This window comes from Orbicella faveolata, unplaced genomic scaffold, assembly GCF_042242905.1.
Source record: "Orbicella faveolata isolate gen_17 unplaced genomic scaffold, um_ofav_v1 contig_35, whole genome shotgun sequence".
Taxonomy (NCBI): Eukaryota; Metazoa; Cnidaria; class Anthozoa; order Scleractinia; family Merulinidae; genus Orbicella; species Orbicella faveolata.
Window position 1 is genome coordinate 7841169 of NW_028301564.1, and position 19293 is coordinate 7860461.

Sequence of the window (19293 nt, forward strand, 5' to 3'; positions counted from 1 at the left end):
CGTGAGGTCAATATGTTAATAAGACGTAGTTTAAATTCTGTGGCAACGGTCAAACTAACATCTTTCGAAATATATTACAGCTAGTCATCGTCGCTGTTCATATAATTTCCCTTTCGCGATCGTCGTCCACCAGAGGTCAATCATTCATTTCGGGAAAAAGCTGTAAGTTTGTGTTTTTCGGGGTTTGTCCGTTCAGCCGTCTAATGTTGTAAATAATTGTTTATTTTTGTTCTATTTTCAGTCAAACTCGTTGTCGTGAATAAACTTTAACGTTTGTTCCCTTTTTAAACGATGTTTGGAGACCGATCGAGATTGGCTTCGCGATATGGCGGTAACAAAATAAAGTGCTAAAAAAAACCACAGTGGAACATCCCTTCTCACCGACCTACGTGATGGCGCAACTCACCAGTTTCGCAAAGCTTGAGAGCGGAATGCCCTAGGATCGGTTGCATGGGAGGACTTGAACCGGGACACCAAACCCATTTAACGCTGCCGCGTATTTGATGCAAACCATGGAACCCTCATAGGAGGCCTCTGGCCGATCTTAAGCTTGAAAAGATTGAATGTTGCAAAATCTATTTATTTAGACCGACTGGTGGTTTTCCATCATTGTGGTTACCGCTGTTAGTCTGAAAGCATCAGCACATGCGTAATTATGGAGAGTACCTTCAACGAAATTTACCAACCAATATTTCTTCCAGTCGGGTTTTCAGTATGATTTCTAAACACAAATCAAATAAATGATTTTCGATTTTTTTTGTTGCGTCACAGTGAAAACTCTCTATAAACATTTTATCCGTCTTGGAATTGTTACGTGAATAACATTCGGAGGTCTTTGAGCGATTAAACTTTTTATTCTTTGCCGAAATGGGCGAATCATTCAGACAAGTTCATTATACGTCGTAAGTTATAACGGTCTGCTGAGCATCAGATTGTTAATATTTAAATCAAGTTGCCCGTGACGCGGCCAATTAAGTCAGATATAAAGAGCGGGGCCTTTGAAAAACGTCCTCGAGTGTTGTCCGTGATAAAGACTGGCTTAAAATGTCGATCTGGTCTAGCTCCGGCTTTGCAGTGCTTCCATAATCAAAGCAAGTGCTAACATGAAATCTTTTGGGCGAGAGAATAATGCAGCAAAGTGAAACAATCGGCAAATTTGTCGCTTGTTGAGCATAACTGAATTTTGGTCCAGTATGAATATAAACAGCTTAAGGGGACAGCACACTTCTATTGAATCTTTATTACCTGGCAGCTTTCTTCGACGTTCCGCAAATATTTTACAGCATTTCCTTCATCTTGCAGCTGTTGTACATTACGATCAGAAAATTTAAGAGGGATGAAAGGGGGGAATAATTCTTTTTCCAGTTTGAAGCCACACTAAATTTCCAACAGAGAAACCAAACAACAATGGTGATATCATCGATAGCCGCAATGGTGACCCCTACCAGCCGCCCCAAAGTAACGACTTACACACAACAAATTGTACCCGTAATGCCTCCCCCGGGGAGGATTTGTCGTTACTTGGCTTTTTACAATCGTTCAAATCGTATCGCACGAGAAATTTTGAAAGTCCCTTGAGTATTTTTAAGCTGCTGCCGCCATTGTTAAAAAATGGCCATATTAGGTTAATTTTGGGCTGTATAACAAAGCCTTTTGTTAGCAAAATGGACCCGCTTTTCTTGAATATCAAGGAACTAGAATGAAAAGCAACATATTTCTTAAATTATCTGTTTTTCTAAAATGAAATTCTAAGTACATTTAGAAAAAAAAATAAAACTAATCACCAAGTCATGCCTCTAACATTGTTTTTCAATTGTTATAGTAACTTGTATATTGAACCAAATGCTTACGGTTTGGGGAATAAGCTCAAATGGTAGAGCGCCCGCTTAGCATGCAGGAGGTACCGGTATCAATACCCGGATTGTCCAGCAGTCTTTACTTTAATTTACTAGTTAATATGCAGCTTTACTTTTTTTTGAAGGCAGATTTTTTTCGGAGCATTGTTGTACAAATAACGGTTTGTAAACTTTTTATTTGGCTAGTTTTCTCTAGCTATCAAGGAAGATGAAAATACTCCTATTAAAGAATTTTCCGCTGTCGCTCTAAAACAACGTGGGGAATACCCAGAGAACCTTTCGGTATATTTGTCGCGCGGTACTCTTTTACGCTTTGTAGCGCAACCTTTGTCAAAACTGCTGTATAACACAGATAACACAAAGATTCTTTGCAGAATTACTCTTTCCTTTGCGACTTGCTTTATTGTAACCTGGCAGTTAAAGGCTCAATTTCATCTTTTAGAACTGACGCCCTCCTTTCGCACGGAATGGTAAGGAAAGGTTAAATGGCCGCAAATGGGCCTTGCTAGCCCACACACTGCAGATCTAATCCCAGTCTCCGCTGTATTAAACATCTGAGAGTATTTTTCTTTTCCATGGATGGGATGCTAGTCCATCGTATTTATCCGCCCACACCCCCAGCTCCCCCCCCCCCCCCCTTCCCCTTTGCAGCGAACTACTCTTACAGTAATGAAAGAAGAAAGAAATATAAACAGGAGCCATAATCGGGGACGGAGACCGTAAGTCTTGGGATCCGCGCGCACCTATGATATAGGACAATTTTTCTATTTTTAGAACAAAATGCGCCATCCTGACGTCACATATCCGCGCGGATCCACGCACATGTCGGGGGCTCTCGCGTGAATGTTGTCACGTTGCCTGATCAAATGGTGAGAGAGGCGAGATTCTCTTGCAGATTTTTCACAGCGATGGCAGGGAATAAGGCAGGGAATTAGATCCAGGGCTCTTATATGTAGCTTTATGCTCTAAACTAATGGAAAAAGTGAGATTTTCAGAGTCGAAAACAAGACTTTAATTTCGCGCTGTGAATGAATAATAATATGTGCTCGCGCTAGTTGAACGCGTAAGCTTTTGCGTTTGTTCTGTAAAGAAAAGTTATGAAAGAAAACTCTTTACTCTGGTATCGAGTTCATTTGAGAGTTTCCCAAACAATGCTTAATCATAACCAAACTCTGTTTTTGATAGTTTCTTATCGCTTCTGTTTGTTTGGCCAGTTTTCAAAAGTTTTTTAAAGGAAAGTCTCACGCGTACATAAGTAGCTCATTTGCATAGTGCAGCGCGTGAACCTTCAAATCCGAGTCGGTGTTTTCAATTGTCAACAAATCTTGACAAAGATTTCTTTCGTTGTCTTTTGCGCTGAGATGCTGCAACAATTTTCACCAACGCCAAAAGGCTACTAACATCATGTGTATTTCTTTAACATAGTGAAGTTTTACACTGCGAAAATAAAATAGACAAGGAGTTTTGATAACTCAACCAACAAAATCGAAATCTTTATTCGAGTACAGTGACTATTCGAGTTGATTAAAGAAAGCTGATTATTTCTGCTGTATTCACATATTTTCAGCTAAGCTTTTAATATGTTCTGAAACATTTATCAACCTTAAACATATTTAAAAACTAGAGATATTATACGAGTTCGATGTACGTTTTCACACGAAAGTGGGGAAGTCCAATTTGTCATGTTTTACTGACTGTACAAAACACGCATCGGCGGGCGCTCTTATTCATCGACAACAGACAATTTATTAGATTTTTACACAAAGAAAACTGAGCGTGATCTACAGACATAAACTTTATTGTCACTTATTGGGCCTTGATAAAGCATCAAGCGTTGCTTACAATTCAGGCGAAACTCAAACTTGCAATTACTTTGTTTTACTTTTCGGTCGAGATGGACTCTGGCGAAATCCTCGCAAGCGCCTGTGGTAAGAGGAGGGAAACTTTGAAGTCCTGAAACGGTGCTATATCCAAATATATCCAACTGGTTTTTTGTTGTGTAATGGAAACGCTGTTAATCTTTGTTCAACATATGTGAGACTGAGAGTGGAGTAATGTGGAGTTCTTGTAAAAGAAGCAGCGGAACACAACTTGGTCAGCGATATAAAGCGGGACAACTAAATTCGGCACTGTCTTACTTCACTCAAACTGGAGCAGCTAACGACGAAAATACTGAAGCAAAATTCCAACAGACATGAACGTATTGATTTGTGGGCCAAGAGTATCAAACATTTCGGGAATTTCGGACGCCATTTCCCCGCGCGATATACGCAAAAATCCACGCAGCATGTACGCGCGTGTGCCGCACATGATCGCGGAATTTTTTCTAAAAATAGAAAAATTGTCCCATATCATAGGGACAGCCCCAATAGTACAAATGGCGCGCGCTTACAGTCTCCGTCCCCGATTATGGCTCCTGATATAACTTCATCAAACGAGACAAGTCGACCAAAGAAATGTCGTTGAACTAACGCGACAAATGTAATCCAGGGCGTTTATTTACATTAAAGTAATGTTTCAAAGCGCTTTATACTCTGATAAAACATGGGTTTTTGACCAATCAGAGCGTGCGCAGGGTCCTATCTATATTATAATGGTCATTTATTCGCAAATTACGTTCCATATAATTCTTGAAATTTTTCACTCGACTCTTGCGTAGATCTTAAAAGTAAATCCATCGGATAACACAATCAAAAATATTCCTAGGGGTACAACATGTGAAGCTTCGTTGAGCAATTTTCGAAAGTAATAAAAAATTAAAAAGTACAACATTTGTAAGTCACCGATGGGATTTGAACCCATGACCTCGTGTTTACTAGACAGGCGCTCTAACCAACTGAGCTACGGCGCCCTACATTAGATAACGTCGTGTATTATTGTTTATTTGTTTATTTTTTAAAAAGAAAAATAAAAAAAAAAATAAAAAAAACATTGTTAATACATGTAGTACTAAGTTGGTGACATGTCCACTTTCACGCTTGGTAATTTCCAGCAGTACTAAGATAGCTCAATACCTCTTAGGGTGTTCAGCCTCAAAAGGTCCACAGCGGCAGCTTTCGTGGTTCCTTTTAGCGTATTGAGCTCAAAAAATTATGACAGGAGATATTGTGTTGTTTTAGAAGTGGTACCTCTTAGGGGTCCCTCGGGGACCACCCGGGCTTTGATTTGGCGTTTGAAAGGCGGGGTGCGAAAACTTCCAGAGCCCAAATTCTAAAAATAAAAAGATACCAGAAAGGGTTGAATCCTAGGGTTGGCATGGGAGATGGACGCTCCGGGTCATGAGCTCCTGATCTTGCTTTATTGACGGGACGCGGAAAATTAATCAGCGAAGTTGGACTGGTAACTACACGACAACACAGAACAATAGCCATAATAATAAATGTTTAGCAGGGAGCATACTTCATCAAAGGTGTTCTTCATTGGGGCCCTGCAACTGTTCTCAGATGAGTTTACACATTGTGCAACAACATTTACAAGAATCTCAACAGGGAAAAACATAGTATTAATTCCAAGTTTGAAGTGAACTTTTCTCTGCCAAATATTTAAGTGGGCCTACTAAGTGAATTTAGTCAACTGGTGAGGTTCCTTAAAGAACAAGTTCGCATTTAGCGACTATAGTTTCACGCGCCTTGCAGCCACAAGATGGCAGGATTCGATGTCCCGTGGAGAGAAATCTTGAATTTTTTTTTTTTAACTGCCGGCTTCCTACCTTTTTTTTTTTTTTAACTTTCTATCTTTGTTGCTAGCAAATATCATTTTGTTTGTTTGTTTGGTTTCTTTAACTTCCTACCTTGATTTTCTGTTTATTTTTGGACAATGTGGAGGTAATTGTAAATAAAATCTGTTTCTGGAAAGAAAAGTAGGGGTCAGCAAGCTCGTTAAATCCAAGCAAAGCTATAGCATGGGCCATCTGCCCTATCATTGTTCATTTTAGTACTTAGCGCGCGCACTTGATGCCTGACGTGGCTCACTCTTCATCCTCTCCTGATACCGGCGAAATGTTTAAGCAACCTGCCAAAATACTCTTCACCCTCAAAGATGTTCTCATCATGCTATACGATAATAGGGGTTAAGGTTGTGGATTGCTTGGAATGGTTTGGTCAATGTCATCATCCCTCTTTTTCGCCAAATCTTATTAGCAAAACGTATAAAAGAAATTGATTAATTACTCCATTTAAAATACCTTGGAACACAACAAAAAGAATAGAAAAGTTTAAAACGATGGGTTTCTCGTAGGAGAATACAAAAGTTGAAATTGACATTTAACACAAAAACAAACGCTATCCTTGTTTTAGCGTTCGGCAGAGGATCTCAATGGGGTTAACCGTCAAATGGCCAAAACATTAACCGTCAACCGTCAAAACCGCAATATTTTTACCGTCAACCGTCGAATGAGCAAGCCAATATTAGCCGTCAAATGTCTCAGATATCCTTAATTAAGAACTAAACGATTGTCTAGGGGCAATATATGCTGTTTATATAGCAACGTTTTAATATATCACAAAAAGTATGCTTATGTTCAAGTCCTTCAACTTCTAGTCACGGGAGCAGGCGATTAATGCAGGCGGTTGTAATAAAGGTGATGCAATTACGTTAATCAGACAAACATTTGAAGAGTAAAGACCCAATATTGAATGCACAAATTATAGTACTAATTGGATTATTCAAATATGGACAAATTTGTACCCTTTTATGAAAACTTACGGCCAAATTTGCTTCAACCGTCAAAAAACCAACAATGATAACGATCACGATAATAACGGTTTATTCACATCACATCCGCGCAGTGGCTGTTTGTTTGAGAAGACGTACTAACATGCAATACAACTAAAAATGAAGCTAACAGGATGGACTCTTGAAGCTAACTATATAGAAAACAATTATCAAAACAGAAAGAATCGTCCCCGGGTGGGCTTGAACCACCAACCTTTCGGTTAACAGCCGAACGCGCTAGCCGATTGCGCCACTGAGACTTGATTTTCATCAAGTTGAATTGTGTGGATGAAATTTTAACTTGCGTAAGGTTTTTGCTACATTATTGTATCTTGCTCGAAAGACATGAAAAGCGAAAAGCCAGGGAATTTGGATAGTAACTGTCTGAGCCAATAAGCCAACAAATAACTGGTATTATATAGTACCAGTTCAATAGAGAGAAGTAGGTTAAGACTTTTCTCAAATAAATATTCAACCACGTTTGGCCTGTTGGTCTAGTGGCATGATTCTCGCTTAGGGTGCGATAGGTCCCGGGCTCGACTCCCGGAGAGGCCCTTTTAATACTCTTTTATTGATGAACACGACATCAAAATGAAACAAGCTACGATGGCTTATGTGATGTCACAAATGCCTTATGAAACAGTGAATTACCTTCCCCCTTTAAAACAAATTTCTTTTATTTTTGTGCAAACAATTCTAACTGACCACAATGAAGCCTCTTTATATCAGAATATGGCTTAATCAAGTGTTTCTGTTGGCATCAATATTTTTCAAACCGGTACTTTCCAGCCCCCGGGAGGGGGGGAATACTGCCGTATATAGGGCTATATAGGTAAGTGCCGCAGTAAAGGGTATGGTTTTCAAGCAGTTTACTCTAGCATAGTGTATATAAACCAGAGCGTTTGGGTCTAGAATAGAGTATCATTTGTCACGAAACTGACCAGTTGGTTGAAGATTTTATCTAAAGTAAGGAAACCAGGAATTGCCACTCAAAAATATAAAAAAACTGAAATTGGCAAGTTTAAATTTTTGCAACTCAGCCTCAACGGCGTCGAAAGATGACTATCATAAAACACTACTGGATATTATTAACTGGGGTCCCAGCGGAACATCCCCAGCCAGAAATTTCTAAAGTACCCCCCTCCCCGGGTTTTCAGCTACATGTAGTAAAATTATAGACAAAGGTAAATTTGATATAGTCCTTTTGTTTTGTAGCGATCAAAAAAAATCTATAAAAACAGGTTTTTAATTGAAATAAAGGTCAAGAATTAGGAAAAGAGAAATCAGATAAATCAGATAAACATCTTAAGATAGTATTTTCCAGTTGACTTAGTTAAAAGAAATATTGGTCCGTGTGAGGGCCAAACATACGACCTGAGCTAACGGACCAGACACATTGACCTCAATGCCGTCTTTTATTAAGTTATTCTGCCTTTGTACAAGAAATTGACCATAAGTTCGATCAGGTGAGATATAGCAAAGGCTTAGTGGTGTCAGTTATTTTGATAGTCCATTGGGCGGTGGCCGGCAGATTATTGTTTCTATGAGATACTTTAATATCTTTAACAGATATTCAAATATGCAAATTAAAATTTGTCTGATAGTTGTAGCTTTTCAATAAAAATTCATTCCACACACTATATATAGCCTCAAGATCAAGTGTATAAATATATCAATGGGGGCCTTTCATTGAACACTGCCGTGAGCAGTTTCATTGTATCAGAAACGAGCGAAAAAGAACAATGCTTGGTTTGGGTGAAAAGATCAGGTCAGGGTTATTTTCTTCCTCGCGCGCGTTCCGAACTGTGTGTTTTGGATCTCCGAAATAGGCTCACCGAAGCAAAAGTAAATGGTCTGCTACACAAATTTTTTAAACCAAGAAAATTTATTTCAAACTTTTTAAAAACGGCTTGCTTTGTTTTCCATCTAGTCCTTATCAAAACAGAAAAGGGAATTTTAAACTGCTTTTAAAAAAAGCAGTATAAACATCTTAATAGAGTTGCGTTGGTTGTCCTATTAGTGAAGCAAAAAGCTGCCCATGATGACAGCACGTGTGAGTCTCTTCACACCCTGTTTGCAGAGCAGAAATAAGAAGATTGAAAATTAACTGAAGGCAACGATAGCTTTGTTAAGAATCTGCGATGAATGAATGAATATTACTTATTAAACACGATGGAATTTAAGTTATAAGCATCATTATTACCAATAATTCTTAGCGTCAATATCCCTAATAAACGCTCGTGAAAAATACACAGGAAACTTCCGAAAGCTTTAAACCTAGCGTACACAATAAATGTAATACATTGACAAATGTTGCAAAGATATCAATTTATGCCTACTTGTATAATCCAGGTACGCCATGCATTCAGAGTGGTAAAATGTACAGCCGCCATTTTTTCCCACTGTGGATTTTGGCGCACTGTTACAGAAGCCATGACACCTTGTGTCCAAGAAGCCGCACTTAGGCTTCGCCACCAGTGAGCCAGCTGATCTTAAAGATTTAAGTAAATAATAATCGCATTCAATAAATATATTTTCAATGAAAATCTGCTTAACATTGAGAGTATGGTTCGTTCACGGTTTCCTACAGAAAATTTCAATGCACGTTTTAAATTATAACGTGAAAAACAAATATCTAATGACAAATTGATTAAAAAAAAGTTGGAGAATCCGAATAACAGTCAATACTGATGATGAGTAATACAGTAATTTTGTGCAGGAAGTTCTGGCACACTACCTGCGTTTTATGAGCAGATAGATGAGGAAAAAAGAACTGCTATAAAAAAAAAAAAACAGAAAAAAAGACAAAAAGAGATGTTATCATGGGTAGCAAACGCATACGAAGCGGGCGCTCTACCATTTGAGCTGATTCCCCATTGTACAGATGCCTTAACTATTGCGAGGCTATTTTGATAAACTTCTCACCAGTTTTCGTCAAGTGTTACAGAAAATGAAAGAGGAGATTTAAATACACCACATTAAAGAATTTAGAACATTTAAAAATACTTACTGCTATTTGTAAAATTTTCAAGAAAATAACTTGCCAATTAAAAAGTCATAGACAAGTGAAAGCAAACGATATAATCTCCCGACGTTTCAGCGACCTCATGACGCCATTATCAAGGGTACAAATGAGAATTAAATTAACAAATGCGAGTTCAAGAGTTACAACTAATTAACATAGCGGAGGTGGCTGCACAAATACTTTAGCACGGATAGAATCCGTTTCCACGTTCAAACTCGGTGTTAATTGTTTGATGTAAAGCATCTCGTTGACAAGACAATCGAATTTGTTCGTGCATTTCTTGAGAACTTTGAAACAGCTGAGGAGTTCCCCAGGGACAGCACCCGCGTGGTCGTTGTCGTTGTAATTAGTTATAACTCTTGAACTCGCATTTGTTAATTTAACTCTCATTTGTACCCCTGATAATGGCGTCATGAGGTCGCCGAAACGTCGGGAGATTATATCGTTTGTTTTTACTTGTCTGTGTATTACTAAATCATTGTTAAAACGAATTAAAAAGGCACTCTTGATCTAAATTTTGTCTTTTGGAATAAAATAATATATATGTAGAATCCGGGCATCGATCCCGGTACCTCCCGCATGCAAAGCGGGCGCTCTACCATTTGAGCTAATCCCCCGATTAATTGTTATATGAAAAACGGAGTCTTAGATAAAATAAATTACTAGTTTTGGAAGAATTTTGGAACACATTTAAGCATATGTGGTACAAGCTGTTGTCATAATATTGCAACAGAAAAATGACTATTTAATAATTCAACTGATGTAGCAAAGTCTGCTATTATACTTTCACATCGCTCAATTATGGTTAATTTACTTGTCAAAATTATCATTACTTGAGTATATTTTCACCCTGAAAATACAAGATTGCATAAAACAGTTCATAAAGGAATCGAGCATGCAATCATAAAAGCACTGCCGAAGTCAAATAAAATCAAAGAGCTCTGTGAGCAAACTCGTGAATTGAACAAATGAATTAAAATATTTCCTGGATTATGTTTAATATTGTTTGGTTTAGGGAATGTCGTGGTTGATTTTCATATTAATTGTACGAGCAGTAGTTCAGTGTTCGCTAATAAGGTACCAAAGAAACAAAGTAACGTTTGGATAAGAAGGCATTACAATTGAAACGATCATGCTATTACATTTGACAAGGGTGGACGATGTCATGTGTTTTAAGAGCCAGTTCCTGTAAATACCGAGAATGAGATGACAGTCGCGAAATTTTCTATTTCTCCATATTTTGCCCAAATAACCTCTATAGTGAGTTGTTTTCGAAAATACCATTCAAAGGTCCTGAAGCGCTTTAGTTTTTTCGAAATCGAGGAAAGTTTGAAAATCGCCATTTTAGCTGCCTGACGCCGCCGAAAATGGCCGAAAATTGTGCATTTCTTTTCGCTCGTACAGATCAACGTGATGATATCTACCAATATACTCTGGGTAGCTCATAGTGCATGTCTCGTTGTTTCTAAAGCATTAATTTGATTAGTAAAAGCTTCAGGTTTAATAATATTTTAGGCCGATAAAAGTACCTTCATCGAAGCTCGTGAGCGAAATGGCTAATTTTAGCTAATTTCGATACCATCAAAAGCCCACTGGTACACTGAATTTGAACTCGAAACTAAAATTTTCTGAAAGCCCATACTCTATATTATGTTGTGTGAAAGTCTCTTTTGCGGCCCGAAAAAACTAACCCGTTGAGAGACATAAACGTGTGGTACATTTGTGTAAATTTGTCATTCGCAAAACCAATATGGAACTTGGCCAGCTACCTTCATCAAGAACAAAAATAAGCGAATGGAAACCTTTTTCGTCAATAAGGATACTTGTAATCTGTGTTTTTTTCCTTTTAGATTGACCAGATGATTAGCTTTCGCAAACATTTCCAGTTAAATCAAAATAGACGCTGCTTTTGGTACATTTTAATGTTATGCAAATTTATTTCGATCACCGGCACGTGCATATCGCCCGAAACTGATTTTCCTTCCGCCTACTGTATGTTTCTTTTTGAAGGTTACAACTGTAGCACACATTATTCGTTCAATATCAGCAGTTTAACTTTTGTGGAACACCCATGGCCACAGCCGAGCTTGTCTTTAAGTAAAAATAAACATTTTGAAACGTGAAGTTTGAGTAAACAATCGGTTACAGTTGCATCCATCACGTTTGGCGTAAATATTCGAACACAACCATTTCATGTAAACAGGTACACTCTACTTTAAAAACAACCATCTCATCGCAGCATTTCTTGGAATCCTGGTCTGAGACCAGGTAATGCCGTTAACAAAGCGCGAGCAGTTGACGAAACTTCATGATCAACTGTCGAAACGTTGTACTTGTGGAATAAGCAAGATGATTCAAGCTTTGTATTTCTAACCCGTGTGCTTGCAATTCTTATGGATACAGTTCCCCTGTCTTTTACCACCAGATTTATAGATGAATCGTTCGTTTCCTATCACTTAATATGGCACATACCTCTGAATAAAACACATACTGTGACTTCATTTTCCTTGGAGTGTTCCAACAGGCGTCCAATTGCAAAACGCAACCAACAAGACAGAAAACTACAAAGGCTTCTTTGTCAATCGCACTACGCTGTCCAGATTTCTTTCTTACAAAGTTTCCAGACTTCGGTTTTCTAAAATTCCAAGACTTCGCCGTTCTGTTAGCCAGTCCGAATAACTGTCATGGCATTAGTTGAGTAAGTACTTGACTTTGTTTGGTGGTCCCACTTCGGACAATTAGGCAAATGTGGATTGCGTGACAATCGGCCACCGTACCAAACAAGTCGATATCTGACGTTTTGCAAAGCGAGTGAAGATGGCGACGTGGACCTCGAGGGGAGGGAGACACCCGTATAAGAAAGACGGGGGTGCTCCTGAAAAATTTTGATCCCCTACGATCCCCTAAGAGGTACCAAAATCCTGTTTTTTCTCCTCTAAAAGATACCAATTCTTACATAACACATTATTTCACCGCGTCATATTTTTTTCGGCTCAATACCCTAAAAGGCATCGCAAAAGCTCCCACTTTGGACCTTTTGAGGCTGAACACCCTGCTACTAAAACTTCATTTTTAACCCCTAAAAGGTACGACGAGCTCCCCCGCCCCAGGGGAGGGGGGGGGGGGCGTGGACAGGAAATCCAAACTGCTCCTTGCTCGCCTCGTGTAGGCAAGGTGTTTTCTCTATGTCTGGCTGAAAAAATGGAAACTACAGTCGATCCTGCACAACCATCTCTCCAAAAAGGACCACCTCTCTGCAACGGCCACTTTTTCCATTCACTCTTATTTTCATCTCTCTACAACGGCCACCCCTCGACAACAGCAACAGCCACTAAAACACGTCCCAACTGCCAAAAAAACCTCTGCACTACGGCCATTTAATCAACAACTGACGAACGCTGTCTACAAAACTCCATATTTTATTGGACATGGTCACGAAACTTGAACCATGCCGCAGGTCGTTGGTCTCTATTTCTGTTTGGTTTCTTTCTTATTGATATGTTTTGATTGTGTTACGAATTTACTTGTTACACTAAGCCTTTTTTAAGATAGAAATGTTGAAACCCAAGAAAATATCGGTGTCATATTTCACCCCTACTGATACCGCTCCATAACGTCGACTTTCCTCTGTCCCCAAGGTGGCCGTTGTAGAAAGTTTCGACTTTATTACCGTTAATAAAAAAACACACCCTTCCTATTGAACTTTAAAATACAGGTATATTGCTCTAGGGCTTTGGTATAGAAATGCACCAGGGACATGACTGGGATGGAAAAAGAAGGCCTGGGAGGCACTAGTCTTAAATGGGTACGTGTTGAGAATTTACGCACATATTCACTACTGTTACCGGTTCTTTTTTAATCCTATATAAACTATACGGTCCAAAGTCCACTAACGGTCACCTCTTCACAGTGAACTCCTCTCTACAGCAGACACATTTTTTTTGTCCCGGTGGACAGTCCATACATTCGCTCTTATTTTTGCCTCTGAAATGCGCAAAATAAGGCTACAATACATAATGCCTAACTATTTTATACCGCCTAATTATTGATGGGAAGTTCGCTAGGTCAATAATTGTTAATTCTCAAGGTAAAATAAAAGAAAATTTTAGCTCTTCTGAGTGTCCGATTTTTGGAAAGCGCCCATATTATTGTCTATATAGTTTAGCAGAGGGCAACAGGGGTGAGCATTTGTTACGAGTATCGTTGTAGAGCAGGGTGGTTTCCAGACAGAACTCAGGATCGCCGGTAACAGCAACAAACTAATTTATTTCCGTAAGATAACTTCGCGACTTTACAGCACTAAGCTTCTTCAAATTTGAATCAATCTCTAATGTACATGAGGCTTATAGTTCTAGTAACTTCTATTAAGAGCTAAATTAAGTAGTTTGACACAGTTTCTAATCTGAGTAATTACATAAGGATCAGAATGTTCTGGAATGTTCTTATATAAATTGGTCACGGCTGAATGACTTCCGGCTCTAGATTGTTCTAGAACTAGACTTAGACAACTTTTCGTAACAATATGTATCTAAACTCACACCGCGTATCTAAGATCTGATGCCCTCTAGGTCTCCTTTGTCCTTTTTGTATTCCAACCCTATCACCGGTGCATTTCTATTCAAAAAGTACGAACGACAAACATGTATTTTAAAGGTAAAGAGGAAAGGTGTTTGCACAACTTTTGTGAACGCGGTAATACTTTCCATTAATCTACGTAGACATGCCGTGACAGCAGGACCCGCGCACGGCTCTGTCAGTTCGTCGAGTTCTGTCCTCTTGCGGAATTAAACAACACCCCCTTCCCCCTAAATCCTTCAATTTCGTCCAAAAATGTTTATTTAGGCTGACAGTGCGAACCACGTTACTTGCACGAGCAAACAGTTTTACTCGCCGCCATCTTCACCCACTTTGGACACTTTGCAAGTGGCCGTTTGTCACGCAATCCTCATTTGCCGGATGGTCTGAACTGGGACCACCAAACAAAGTCAAGAAATTACTCAACTAACACCATGACAATTATTCGGACTGGCCAACAGAACGGCGCAGTCTTGGAATTTAAAAAAAAACCGCAGTCTGGAAACTTTGTAAGAAAGAAATCTGGACAGCGTAGTGCGATTGACGAAGAAGCCTCTGTGGTTTTACTGTCTTGCTGCTTACGTTTTGTAAGTGGCCGCGGACGACTGTTGGGACACCCCAAGAAAAGTGATGTCACAGTATGTGTTTTATTTAGAGGTATGTACCATATTAGCTAAAGAAACGAAAGATTCATTTATAAATGTGGTGGTAACAGACAGGGGCAATTGTATCCATAAGAATTGCAAGCACACGGGTTAGAAATACAAAACTTGAATCATCTTGCTTATTCCACAAGTACAACGCTTCGACAGTTGATCATGAAGTTTCGTCAACTGCTCGCGCTTTGTTAACGGCATTACCTGGTCTCAGGCCAGGATTCCAAGAAATGCTGCGATGAGGCGGTTGTTTTTAAAGTAAAGTGTACCTGTTTACATGAAATGGTTGTGTTCGAATATTTACGCCAAACATGATGGATGCAACTGTAACCGATTGTTTACTCAAACTTCACGTTTCAAAATGTTTATTTTTACTTAAAGACAAGCTCGGCTGTGGCCATGGGTGTTCCACAAAAGTTAAACTGCCGATATTGAACGAATAATGTGTGCTACAGTTGTAACCTTCAAAAAGAAACATACAGTAGGCGGAAGGAAAATCAGTTTCGGGCGATATGCACGTGCCGGTGATCGAAATAAATTTGCATAACATTAAAATGTACCAAAAGCAGCGTCTATTTTGATTTAACTGGAAATGTTTGCGAAAGCTAATCATCTGGTCAATCTAAAAGGAAAAAAAAACAGATTACAAGTATCCTTATTGACGAAAAAGGTTTCCATTCGCTTATTTTTGTTCTTGATGAAGGTAGCTGGCCAAGTTCCATGTTGGTTTCGCGAATGACGAATTTACACAAATGTACCACACGTTTATGTCTCTCGACGGATAAGTTTTTCCGGGCCGCGGAAGAGACTTTCATACAACATAATATTGAGTATGGGCTTTCAGAAAATTTTAGTTTCGAGTTCAAATTCAATGTACCAGTGAGCTTTTGATGGTATTGAAATTAGCTAAAATTAGCCATTTCGCTCACGAGCTTCGATGAAGGTACTTCTATCGGCCTAAAATATTATTAAACCTGAAGCTTTTACTAATCAAATTAATGCTTTAGAAACAACGAGACATGCACTATGAGCTACCCAGAGTATATTGGTAGATATCATCACGTTGATCAGTACGAGCGAAAAGAAAATGCACAATTTTCGGCCATTTTCGGCGCTGTCATGCAGCTAAAATGGCGATTTTCAAACTTTCCTCGATTTCGAAAAAACTAAAGCGCTTCAGGACCTTTGAATGGTATTTTGGAAAACAACACACTATAGAGGTTATTTGGGCAAAATATGAAGAAATAGACAATTTCGCGACTGTCATCTCATTCTCGGTATTTACAGGAACTGGCTCTTAAACATTTATCATTTTTGTTTCTGGTTCACTAAGAAATAGTTGGCAGTAAATGTAGGTGAAAAGTGAACATCGGAAATATTGAAAAATCAAGGCAATACTGTCTTAATGAAAACATTAATCATTCTCTCTTTATCAAATGAGATAAACAGACACGAGTTTTGAGTTTTGTTGCAAAATGGCATTTTCAGGTTCTGCTTATAAGGACGTACAAGGACACTTTCATGACATTTTCGATGGAAGTTTCCGATGTAAGGATTTCGTGAAATGCAAAGTCTAGGCGATATTTTCATTTCAACTTGCGACAAGGCGTAAACGTAAACGAGCATACAAAAGGTTTAACTAGTATCTTTCAGTCTTTTCTCAGCTCTGCAAACAGTAAACTACACATAGTAGCTACTTTAAAAAGTAGTGAAAATCAAATAGCCTCTTCAACTCGCAGTTTTCTCTTTAGCGGCCGCTCGAGAGAACAACTAAAATGGCATCACGTGATCAGTGTTTTGCAAACCGCAGAGCCACAAGAAACATTGTCACGTGACCAGAATTTTTGAACCGCAAACTAAAACCAACGGTCTGTGAAGCGGGCCGAAAAAAAGCCCTTGTCCACGGACGTCTGAGATGGATAGTAATTTCCTCGCGTGCGACAAATAATTCAGGGCAGTGAAAGAAAAATGAAAGTTGTAAATAAAAAAGATGACAAACACAAGTCAATTATTTTGAGATAAATCGTATTTCAACTGTGCTAAATTAGGACCCACTTAGTTCTTTTCTCAGGAGTTTTATAGTAGCTGAATAAAACTAAAACAAAATGTATTTGAACGAAGCGAATAAACTAAACAAACACGGCTGCGGAGGTCGCCGTCATTAAATATACAGAAATCCACGGTGAAAAAATACTGTTAACTTTAAAACTCAAAAATTCACAAGAAAGGTAACCAAATGGAAGAAAGATGACAGGAAGTTCAATAACAATAAAGCTTCATTCAAAATGAGGCAAAAAACAAAAACTATCTAAAAGCAAAAAAAATGTTCAAAATTTCGCAGACGTGCTTCGCTGCGTGACAGCATGTTCAAATTAATTCTTCACGCTAAAGCGAAAGCTTGAGTTTTTATCGGCCGTGGCTTTAGTCGTCATTCAAAAATTTGAATTAAACTTCGAAGTAATACTGTACATTACCGCTTTTGTTTTCTAAAGTCCAGGAAGCTGCTTTAAATCCGCGATCTGTACTCAAAACCCACTTGAAAGCACACCGACTTTATAAACACAAGGTTGTATTTACCTTCAAAAGCATCCTTAATTTCCGTGTCAGAATTTTCTGGCCCCAAAACTATGGCTTTGACTCCTTTCTCGTTCAGGCTGGACACCTGGTCTTTCATCAAGGAAATCAAAGAAAAAAATAACAAGACAAACTGTCTCAACAACTTCTCTTTCACCATGTTCAAAAAAGTCCAACACAAACGGCCTAATGTGGAATGTTAAACTCTGTTCAGATCCAGTCGGTGATTGCGACGACTAATGTATCCTTCAACTACTACGTTGATTCACTCCGATTTCTTCGAAACCAAGCTTCTTGAACAAAACATCTTGTTTCATCTTCCCTGTTTTGTATGTAGCTTGCGAAGAGCCCCGGTGCAAAACGTGTCATGAAGACCTTCCCTCAAAACAAACGTTGCGACTCTATTTGCCGACGAATGAACACATGTGACCTCTAAGTTTTAAGAGGCTGTCTCTGCAAGAACCGACCACTGATTTTACGTCGAAAATTCGATTTTTCTCATAAGCTGGGATTTCGAAGCCCTTATCTAGTCAATCACTAAAATTATTTTTATTCGATTAAAAATTCTAATTGAAGTTTTCTAGTTTCATGCCTGCCGAAACTGGAAAAATAGCACATATTGCCGGCGCTCTAAAAAAAATAATATTCGCTCAAAAGTTCTAATTCTTTTTCTCAACTATAGATGTATCATAGCAGTTTGTTTAGCCATATTGCAATTATAATTCAATGTTGTTCCTTCAACGGTTAAAAGAAGATTTTCTACCCGTTAAATCGAGTTTTGAACCAAACGCGAAAATAGCTCTACTTTCAAGACACGTTTTAAAAATGTGGCACCTGTTTGAAACTGCCGAACTACATGAATAGAAAGTAGAAATGGCCCTTTCTTTAAAACAATAAGAAAATTTTTCTCCCTGCTAGGTTTTCAAAACTAACGACCGCTTAAAGTTCAGGAAATTTTGAAAATATTTCAGTGAGTAACTAACACACTCGCCTTCGTAAATTGCTCCGATAAATTCAAGATTAAAGATTTGGTCCTTTGTAGCGATCCTTGAAACCTAGGTAGCATTAAAAGTGTCAGCTTTTCCTTCCAGCTGCAGGGTTTGTATATAAAGTACATTCAATACGTTCCTCATCTGTGTCGAGCGTGTCTGACCGTCACATACTTCGATGTTCTTTGTATTACTGACCATTGTTTTTCTCGAAGCCGGTTTAATCACGTAGACTCCTCTTGAAAGGTTTGTAGAAGTACTCTTTTGGACAACTCTCGGCACACATACCTGAACAGTAAGCGGTGATCCGGGCAGCCAAGGGAGGATTGAGGTTTGGTTCAAAACTCGATTCAACGGGTAGAAAATCTTCTTTTAACCGTTAAAGGAGCAACATTGAATTGTAATTGCAACATGGCTAAACAAACTGCTATGATACATCTATAGTTGAGAAAAAGAATTGGGACTTTTGAGCGAATATTATTTTTTTTAGAGCGCCGGCAATATGTGCTACTTCTCCAGTTTCGGCAGGCATGAAACTTGTGTCCAGCGGACCGAACTTCAATCAATCCTAGAAAACTTCAATTAGAATTTTTAATCGAATAAAAATAATTTTAGTGATTGACTAGATAAGGGCTTCGAAATCCCAGCTTATGAGAAAAATCGAATTTTCGACGTAAAATCAGTGGTCGGTTCTTGCAGAGACAGCCTCTTAAAACTTAGAGGTCACATGTGTTCATTCGTCGGCAAATAGAGTCGCAACGTTTGTTTTGAGGGAAGGTCTTCATGACACGTTTTGCACCGGGGCTCTTCGCAAGCTACATACAAAACAGGGAAGATGAAACAAGATGTTTTGTTCAAGAAGCTTGGTTTCGAAGAAATCGGAGTGAATCAACGTAGTAGTTGAA

General features: G+C 38.7%; 1 non-coding gene across 1 annotated transcript; it reads right to left on the minus strand.

The window, feature by feature from the left end:
- Positions 1-4633: 4633 nt before the first annotated feature.
- On the minus strand, positions 4634-4707 carry Trnat-agu (transfer RNA threonine (anticodon AGU)). The gene has a single exon. It is a non-coding gene; the product is annotated as a tRNA-Thr (tRNA).
- Between the last annotated feature and the right edge of the window lie 14586 nt (positions 4708-19293).